The sequence below is a fragment of the Lynx canadensis genome, chromosome A3, assembly GCF_007474595.2.
Source record: "Lynx canadensis isolate LIC74 chromosome A3, mLynCan4.pri.v2, whole genome shotgun sequence".
NCBI lineage: Eukaryota > Metazoa > Chordata > Mammalia > Carnivora > Felidae > Lynx > Lynx canadensis.
In genome coordinates this window covers 24406868-24416924 of record NC_044305.1, presented here as the reverse complement: position 1 = coordinate 24416924, position 10057 = coordinate 24406868, and positions in this window count along the sequence as shown.

Sequence of the window (10057 nt, the reverse complement as noted above, 5' to 3'; positions counted from 1 at the left end):
GAGAGAAGGCAGAAAGGGTGAGAAATCTCCAAGAGGCCTGAAGGCGAGGCAGACGGAGGCACAGAGTGCAAAGAAAAGAGTTCACGTGATCCTAAAGCCAGTCAGCTCAGATAGATGAGCAGATACCGATTTTTGTTTTGTTTTGTATTATTTGTTTTGTTTTGTTTTTGTTTTCCACTAGTGGAATTAGGCAGTCCACATTGAGAAGACAGGGAAAACAGGGAAGTTCCCTGAAACAAAAGGAGTTTTGGCAGTTGTTGGGGAATATTTCTTAAAATCTCTATCCCGAGGTAGACTAGCCAGAGACAATTGGCTCTAATCATGATAGTTATTAATCCAAGAAATGAATGAGGGAGAAGCCTTCACATATAGTTAGAGTAACCAGAGTGTATAGGAAGAAACAGTGAGAGAGAGTTAAGAGTTCCCTACATTAGGGATGCCCTCTGTAAAATCCACCACACTATTTCAGTGCATTGCTTTGCTGACAGTGACGAAGCTGGGCTCGCTGCCTTGGTTGGGAATACTGCCCTGTGTCAGACAGTTGTTTAAAAGACACCAGAACAGCAGCGGCAAAGTTCTGCATAGCACCAGTCACGCAAGCATCGTGAAACTCTTGGGCACAGACAGCATACTGGGCTGGGGTCCGAATGATGTTCTTAAGAGAGCCCTAGTCCCAGGCACACATGGAATGAGCGCCATGAATATTTTCTAAAATACCGATTGTAAAAGGGCTGTGATGGACCTACAGCCGAACTGATTTTTGCAATTCTTTTACTATTGGAAAGATCAGGCCTTCATGGCTGCGTTGCCCATTTTGCCTGACAACGGGAAAAAGCTGGAGTTTACTGGCCTTATGGGCTTTTCTAATATACTTTTGCATTGGGGTGAGGACTTTATCAGAGGCAGTTGGTGAGGTTTTTAGAGGCTCGACATTGTCCCACCCTTTTGGGGGAGGAGGAGTATCTTCTGGCTATAAAAGAGCAAGAGGCGCAATCTGAGTACAGGGGGAGCGAGATTTTTCTTCCTTTTTAGATAACTCTACGTCTTTGTATGCACTGTCCCAGCTCAAGGGGGATGGGGGAATGGACCAGGTGAGGATTACTTTAGGGGGGGGGATTTTAGCCCCTTTAGAATGCCTGGCCTTTATTGTTTTTTTTCTACTTGCTCCCACACTTCAGGGGTTAGGGTGTGTGTGTGTGTGTGTGTGTGTGTGTGTGTGTGTGTGTGTGTGTGTGTGTTTCTTGCTAATTTAGTAGATGAAAATGATATATTGTTGAAATTTCTGTCCCATTGGGATAAAAGGTTCCTGCTCCATAATGAACCTAGTGAGAACATCCCATGGAAAGTTTCTGACAGTCTATCTGATTCTGTGCATTATAGTGTCAGATACTTTATTTTCCAGTTTGTTTCTTCAGAAGTGATTTCCATTCCCCTTTCATATTCATACATCTCTGGTGGTGATAACTTCCACCTGTCCCTGTCTCAACTTTGCCTATCAAGTCTCACACTTCATTGTTGACACTCCTGCTATGAACCTGGGGGAGGCATATCACCTTTCTGAGCCTCCTTTTCCTCTACTGTAAAATGAGAATGAGAGTCTCAACTTAGAGGGTTCCTGGGAATCAGAAAGCATTTTACCTTCACATGGATACATCACTTGAGAGGTTACAAAGCACTTAGGAGTCCATTTTCCCACATTGGAAAATTAGTAACTTTTTTCTGTTAAACAGATACATTATATGGAATGTAAAAAAGATAGTAAAGTATAAAAAAGAAACTAATTCAGGGGCGCCTGGGTGGCGCAGTCGGTTAAGCGTCCGACTTCAGCCAGGTCACGATCTCGCGGTCCATGAGTTCGAGCCCCGCGTCAGGCTCTGGGCTGATGGCTCAGAGCCTGGAGCCTGTTTCCGATTCTGTGTCTCCCTCTCTCTCTGCCCCTCCCCCGTTCATGCTCTGTCTCTCTCTGTCCCAAAAATAAATAAAAAACGTTGAAAAAAAAAATTTAAAAAAAAAAAAAAAAAAAAAAAAAGAAACTAATTCAGAGAGATGACTATTCAGAGATTATGATTTACCATTTTGGTAAATTTCCTCCTGGTCTCTGTTCGTTACATATACACGTTTTCCATATCTGAAATCGTATTGTATATGCTTTCCTTTTTTTTTTTTTTTTTTTTTTTTTAAGTAGGCTCCATGCCCAGCATGGAGCCCAAGTTGGGGCTTGAACTAAAGAGTTGGAGTCTTAACTGACTGAGCCACCCAGACACCCCTGTATTGACTTTCTTCTGCCTCTTTTTTTCTACCTAAAATTATCACATGAGCTAGCTTCATAATACTCTCAATTTATGCTTGGTTGTATTCAAAGTCCTTTGTAAATAGTAGCTCATTTAATCCTCATAACACCATTAAGAAGTAGGTTTTCCTCATATTGCAAATGAGGAAACTGGCACAGAGAGGTTAAGTAACTTGCCCTTGTTACACAGTTAACAAGTAAAGTAACTAGAATTTCAACCCAGGTGGTCAGACTCCAGAATCTGTTCCTAATTCCTAATTATGCAGTTTCTCATATTATAGAATATTCCACCCTATGGATATATCACAATTTATGTAACCAAGCCTCTATTGTTTCAGTTGCCCTGTTACAAATAAGACATTAATGTGTCCCACCTCTGATACATTATGGCTTCAGATAAACTCACAGAAATAGAATTGCTTGCTTAAGGAATATCAATATTTGTCAAAGTCTTGATCCAACTTGCCAAATTGCCCTCCAGAAATTTGGTTCCTATTTTTGATACTCTCCAAAACTGGGTATAATTATAATATTTCAAATATTTTCTGGAGCACCTGGATGGCTGTCAGTTAAGCAACTGACTCTTGATTTCAGCTCAGGTCATGATCTCACAGTTTGTGAGTTCAAGCCCCACATTGGACTCTGCACTGACAGAGCAGATCCTGTTTGGGATTCTTCCTCTCTCTCTGCCCCTCTCCCGCTTGGGCTCTCTCTGTCTCTCAAAATAAATAAATAAAAACTTTTAAAAAATACTTTAAAATTTTAAGTTAAGAAAAATATATTCTAATTTATTGAGTGAAAAAACTTGGCCATACACTCTCTAACCATAAGCATTATCCCTTTTATTTTTTTATTTTTGAGAGAGAGAGAGAGAGAGAGAGTATGAGCAGAGGAGGGGCAGAGAGAGAGAAGGAGACCCAGAGTCCAAAGCAGGCTCCAGTCTCCCAGCTGTCAACACAGAGCCTGACATGGGGCCTGAACCCTTAAGCCATGAGATCATGACCTAAGGCAGTCAGACGCTTAACCAACTGAGCCATCCAGGTGTCCCTAGCATTACCCTTTTTTAAGTGAACTTTTTATTTATTTTTTATTTTTATTTTTTAAAAAATTTTTTTTTTCAACGTTTATTTATTTTTGGGACAGAGAGAGACAGAGCATGAACGGGGGAGGGGCAGAGAGAGAGGGAGACACAGAATCGGAAACAGGCTCCAGGCTCTGAGCCATCAGCCCAGAGCCCGACGCGGGGCTCGAACTCACGGACCGCGAGATCGTGACCTGGCTGAAGTCGGACGCTTAACCGACTGCGCCACCCAGGCGCCCCTTATTTTTATTTTTTAATGAACTTTTTATTTTGAGATAGTTGTAGATTCATATGCAGTTGTAAGAAATAATACAAAGAGATCCCATGGTCCCTTTACCCTGTTTACCCCAATGATGACATCTTGCAAAACTGTACAAAATCACAGCCAGGATATTGTCATTGATACAGTCAAGATACAGAACTTTTTTTTTTTAAGTTTATTTATTTATTTTGAGAGAAGAGAGAGAGGGAGAGTGAATCCCAAGCAGGCTCCCACTGCCAGCACGAAGCCCAATGTGGGGCTCTCAAGATAATTTCTGAGCCGAAATTAAGAGTCAGACTCTTAACCAACTGAGCCACCCAGGAGCCCAGGTACAGAGCATTTCAATCACCACAAGAATCCCTCATGTTGCCCCTCTATAGCCACATCCACCTCTCTCCTGCTTCTATTCCCCCAACCACTAATCTATAGTCCATTTCTATAATTTTGTCATTTCAAGAATGCTATATAAATGGAATCCTACACTATATAACCTATTTGGGTGGCCTTTCCCATTCAGCTTAATTCTTTGGAGATTCATCCAGGTTACTGCATTTATCAATAGTTCATTCCTTTTTATTGCTGAGTGGTATTCCTTGGTATGGATGCACTAGCTGGTTTAACAAGTCACCCATTGAAAGACGTCTGGATTGGGGCTCCTGGGTGGCTCAGTCAGTTAAGTGTGCAACTCTTGATTTCGGCTCAGATCATGATCTCACAGCTCGTGAGTTCAAGCCCCACATCGGGCTTTGCACAGAGCCTGCTTGGGATTCTCTCTCTCCCTACTCTCTCTGCCTCTACCCTGTTTGTGCTTTCTCTTTCTCTCAAAATAAATAAACCTGAAGACATTTTTCAAAAAAAAAAAAAAAAAGACATCTGGGTTATTTCCAGGTTTTTTGTTTGTTTTTGTTTTTTGTTTTTGTTTTTGTTTTTGTTTTTGAGAGAGAGAGCGCGCAAACATGCACAAGCCAGGAAGGGGCAGAGAGAAAGAGAGGGAATCCCAAGCAGACTTGGCACTGTCTGTGCCGAGCTGGACATGGGGTCAGAACCCATAAATGGTGAGATCATGACCCCAGCTAACATCGAGTCCAGCGCTCAACCAACTGAGCCACCCAGGCATCCCTCCAGTTTTTGACTATTGCAAATACAGTTGCTATGAATACCCATGTAGAGGTTTTTATGTGAACATAAGTTTTAATTTTTCAGGAATAAATGCTCAGAAGGGGAATTGCTGGGGGGCAGTTGGCTGGCTTAGTTGGTACAGGGAGCATGCAACTCTTGATCTTGGGGTTGTGAGTTCAAGCCCAAGAGATTACTTAAAAATAAAATCTTAAAAAAAGAAATGGAATTGCTTGATTGTATGGTAATTGCATGTTTAGTTTTATAAGAATAAACTGCCAAACTGTTTTCCAGAAGAGTGTACCATTATACTACATGCCCACCAGCAAAGTATGAGTGATGTAGTTCCTCTGCATTCGTGTGAACATTTGGTATTGTCACTATTTTTTATTTTAGCCATTCTGATAGGTGTATAATATTATCTCACTGTAGTTTTAATTTGCATTTCCTTGATGGCTAGTGATGTTGAACATTTTTTCATATGTATCTTTTCCATTTGCATATCCTCTTTAGTGAAATATCTCTTTCTTGGTTTTTGCCCATTTTCTTTTTTAAAAAAATTTTTAATGTTTATTTATTTTTGAGAGAAAGAGAGACAAAGCACGAGTGGGAGAGAGGCAGAGAGAGAGGGAGACACAGAATCCAAAGCAGGCTCCGGGCTCTGAGCTGTCAGCACAGAGCCCGATGCAGGGCTCAAACCCACAAACTTTGAAATTATGACCTGAGCCGAAGTTGATGCTTAACCAACTAGGCCATGCAGGTGCCCCTGTTTTTGCCCATTTTCTAATTGGATTGTTTGGGGTTTTTTTGTTGTTGAGTTTTGAGAGTTCTTTGTATGTTCTCGATACTAGCCCTATGTCATATATGTGGTTTATAGATATATTCTCCTAGTCGTAGTTTGTCTTTTTATTCTCTTAACAGGGTCTTTCACAAAGCAAAATTTTTAAATTTTGATATAATCCTATATATCAATTTTTCCTTTTATGGATCATGCTTTCAGTGTTAAGTCTAAGAACTCTTTGCCATTGCCCAAGATCTCAAAGATAGTCTCCTATGATGTTTTCTAAAAGTTTTATGTTTACATTAAGTCCGTGATCCATTTGGGCTAATTTGGTATAAGGTGTGCAATTTAGTTTGATTTTTTTTAATGTTTATTTATTTATTTTGAGAGAGAGAGAGGAAAAAAAAATCCCAAGCAGGTTCTGCCGCCAGCACAGAGCCCAAGGCAGGGCTCTAACTCACGAACCATGAGATCATGACCTCAGCTGAAATTAAGAGTTGGACACTTAACCGACTGAGCCATCTAGGCACCCCTAGTTTTGTTTTTTGGGGTGTATTCTTTGCCCCTGAGTGTTCAGAGGGTTTTGGTTGTTCTATTTGTTGAGCAGGTTACCTTTCCTCCACTGAATTGTTTTTGCACTTTAAAAAAATTTTTTTTTCTAATGTTTATTTATTTTTGAGACAGACAGAGACAGAGCATGAATGGGAGAGGGTCAGAGAGAGAGGGAGACACAGAATCCGAAACAGGCTCCAGGCTCTGAGCTGTTAGCACAGAGCCCAACGCAGGGCTCGAACTCACGAACTGCGAGATCATGACCTGAGCCGAAGTAGGCCGCTTAACTGACTAAGCCACCCAGGCGCCCCTGTTTCTGCACTTTTGTCAAAAATTGGGCACATTTATTTCCATCTATTTCTAAGTTCCCTATTCTGTTCCACTGATCTATGTGTCTGTCCCTCTGCCCGTACTACAGTCTTGATTTCTATAACTCTACAATACGTTTTGAAATCGTATTCCTCTAAACTGATTCCTCTAACTTTACTTTTCTTTTTCAAATTTGTTTTAGTTATTCTAGTTTCTTTGTCTTTCCATATAAATTTTAGAATAATCTTGTCCATATCTAAAAATTTCTTGCAGAGATTTTGATAGGAATTGCATTAAACTGTATATCGACTTGAGAATTTACACCTTTACTATGTTGATTCTTCCAGTCCATGAACACAGTATGTTTCTTCATTTATTTAAATCTTCTTTGATTTCCTTCATTAGGAAGGTGTACCTGTGGTGTTAGATTTATACCTAAGTATTTCTTTCTCGTTTTTCTTTTTCTTCTACCTTCTCTCCTCCTTCTCCTGCTGCTGAATGATATAGCGTTTTTAATTTTGGTGTCCATGTGTTCAGTGCTAATATATAGAAATACAATTGATTTTGTGTGTTTCTTATATATCTTGTGGATACAAGATTATCCTTGCTGAACTCACATATTATACAAACTTGGGGGTTTTTTGGTGGTTGTTGTTGATTCTTTGGAATTTTCTGTGTAGCCAATCATGTCACCTGCAAATAGGGACAGTTTTATTATTTCTTTCTGGTATGTGTGCCTTTTATTTCCTTTTCTTGCCTTATTGTACTGCTACAACTTCCAGCACCGTGTTGAAGAAAAATGGTAAGACCAGACATCCTTGTTTTGGTCCTGATTTTAGGCAGAAAGTATTCATTTCAGTCTTTCCCCATTAAGTATGTTGGCCACAGGTTTTTTTGTAGATGATTTTTATCAGGTTGAGAACATTCCACTGTATTCCTATTTCTGTTTTTGTTTTTTGTTTTTTTGAGACAGATACAGACAGATGGAGTGTGAGCAAGGGAAGCAGCAGAAAGAGAGGGAGACACAGAATCAGAAGCAGGCTCCAGGCTCAGCTGTCAGCACACAGCCCACTGTGGGACTTGAACCCACGAACCACGAGATCATGACCTGAGCCTAAGATGGATGCTCAACCAACTAAGCCACCCAGGTGCCCCTGTTTTTTTGTTTTTTGTTTTAAATTGAACAGATGATGAGTTCTGACTTGTGCTTTTTCTGATATTAATTAATATCATGAGGTTTTTCTTCTTTAGATTGTTAATGTGGTAGATTACACTGATTGGTATAAAAATATCAAATCAGCTTTGTACCCTTGAAATAAGCCCAACTTGATCATGGTGTACAATTCTTTACAATTATTGCTGAATTATATTTGCTAATAGTTTAAGATTTTGCCAAAAAAAAAAAAAAAGGAATTTTGCATTTATATTCATGAAGGATATTGGGCTGTACTTTTCTTTGTACTGACTTTGTCTAATTTTGGCATCAGGATAATATAGTTTCATAAAATGAATTGGGCTTCCTGTCTTATATTTAGGTCTTTCATCCATTTTGAGTTTATTTTTGTGTAATGTGTAAGAAAGTGGTCCAGGTTCATTTTTCTGCATGTCGCTCTCCAGTTTTCCCAGCAACATTTGCTGAAGAGACTGTCTATTCCACTGAATATTCTTTCCTGCTTTGTCAAAGATTAGTTGGCCATATGTTTGTGGGTCCATTTATAGGTTCTCTATTCTGTTCCGCTTATCTGAGTATCTGTTCTTGTGCCAGTACCATACTGTCTTGATGATTACAGCTTTGTAATACAGCTTGAAGTCCACATAAAGTGAATTGGGAAGTATTCCCTAGTCTTTGATTTTCTGGAAGAGATTGGGTAGAATTGATTTTAATTCTTCTTTAAAACTTTGATAGAATTCTTCAATGAAACCATCTAGTCCTGGAAAGTTCTTTCTTGAGAGTTTTTAAATTATGAATTTAATTTTCTTAATAGCTATAGGGCTATTCAAATGACCTACATTGAATGAATGTGGTAGTTTGTGTTTTTTGAAGATTGAGCCATCTTGTTGAAGCTGAATTTACAAATATAGTGTTATTTGTAGAATTCCCTTATTATGCTCTTGATGTCTGTATGGTCTGTAGTGATATCGCTGTTTCATTCCTGATATTGGTAATTTGTGTCTTTTCTCTCTTTTTTCTTTGTCTGCCTTCCTAGAGGTTTGTCAATTTTATGAATCTTTTCAAAGAACTGGCTCTTGGTTTCATTGAACTTCTCTATTTCCTGTTTTCAACTCATTTCTACTCTTTATTATTTCCTTCCTTCTACTTGCTTCGGATTTATTTTGCTCTTCTTCTTTTATGTTCTTGACGTAGGAGTTTAGATTATTGATTTGAGACTTTTCTTCCTTTCTAGTATATGCATTTAGTGCTATAAATTTCCCTCTCAGCAGTGTGTTAGCACAAATTCTAACATGTTATACTTTTATTTTCATTCAGTTCTATTTTTACTTGTTTTTTAATTTACCTTGAGACTTCCTCTTTGACATAAGGACTATTTACAAGCCTGTTATTTAATTTCTAAATGTTTGGATACCTTCTTATTATCTTTCTGTTATTGATTTCTAAGTTTGCATCGTGATCCGAACACATTCTATAGGATTTCAGTTATTTTAAATTTGTTAAGATTTGTTTTATGACTGAGAATGTAGTCAATCATGGTATGTGTTCTTTGGGCACTGGAAATGAATGTGTGTTCTACTGTTAGGTGCAGTATTCTATAGGCGTCAAGTAGATATTGTGGTTGGTGATGCTGCTGAGGTCTTCTGTGTTTTCTGTCTACTTGTTCCTTCAATTGTTAAGAGGTATATTAAAACCTCCCAATTGCTGCGCCTGGGTGGCTCCGTTGGTTAAGCGTCTAACTTTAGCTCAGGTCGTGGTCTTGCAGTTCACAAGTTCAAGCCCTGCATCCGGCTCTGTGCTGACAGCTCAGAGCCTGGAGCCTGCTTCAGATTCTGTGTCTCCCTCTCTCTGCCCATCCCCTGCTCAAGCTCTGTCTCTCTGTCTCTCTCTGAAAAATAAACATTAAAAATTTTTTTTAATAATAAAATAACATAAAATAAAATCTCCCAACTGTAATTATGGATTTGTTTATTTCTCCTTTCAGTTCTGTCAGTTTCGTTTTGCATATTTTGCAGCTCTATTGTTTTGTGTGTTTGGATTCAGGACTGCTTTGTCATCTTGATGGACTGACCCCCTCATCATTATATAGTTGGGGAAAAATATTTTTAAAAATCAGGGGAGGTGATTCCTTATTAGTGCCACCTGGAGGTGGAAACTAGGTTCCCCATATGGTTTATGAGGGGAGGGTATGATCAATTTTCTTTTTACATTTACTATCAGAATGACAAGAATTAAAAAGTGTGTTAACTGTTGGTTATCTTTTGGTGAGGTTATGGGGAAGCAGGCCCCTCATACGTTGCTTTCACTGTGATACATTGGCCCAACTTTCATGGGCAACAAGATTACAAAAACACGTGCCTTTTGACCAAACAGTTCCACTTCTTAGAAATTTATCCCAAAGATGTAAGCACACGGTAAGAGCAAAAGATTAGAAACAGTCTAAATGACCTTTAGCAGACTTGTTAAATAAATAATGGACAGCCCAAATGGTGGAT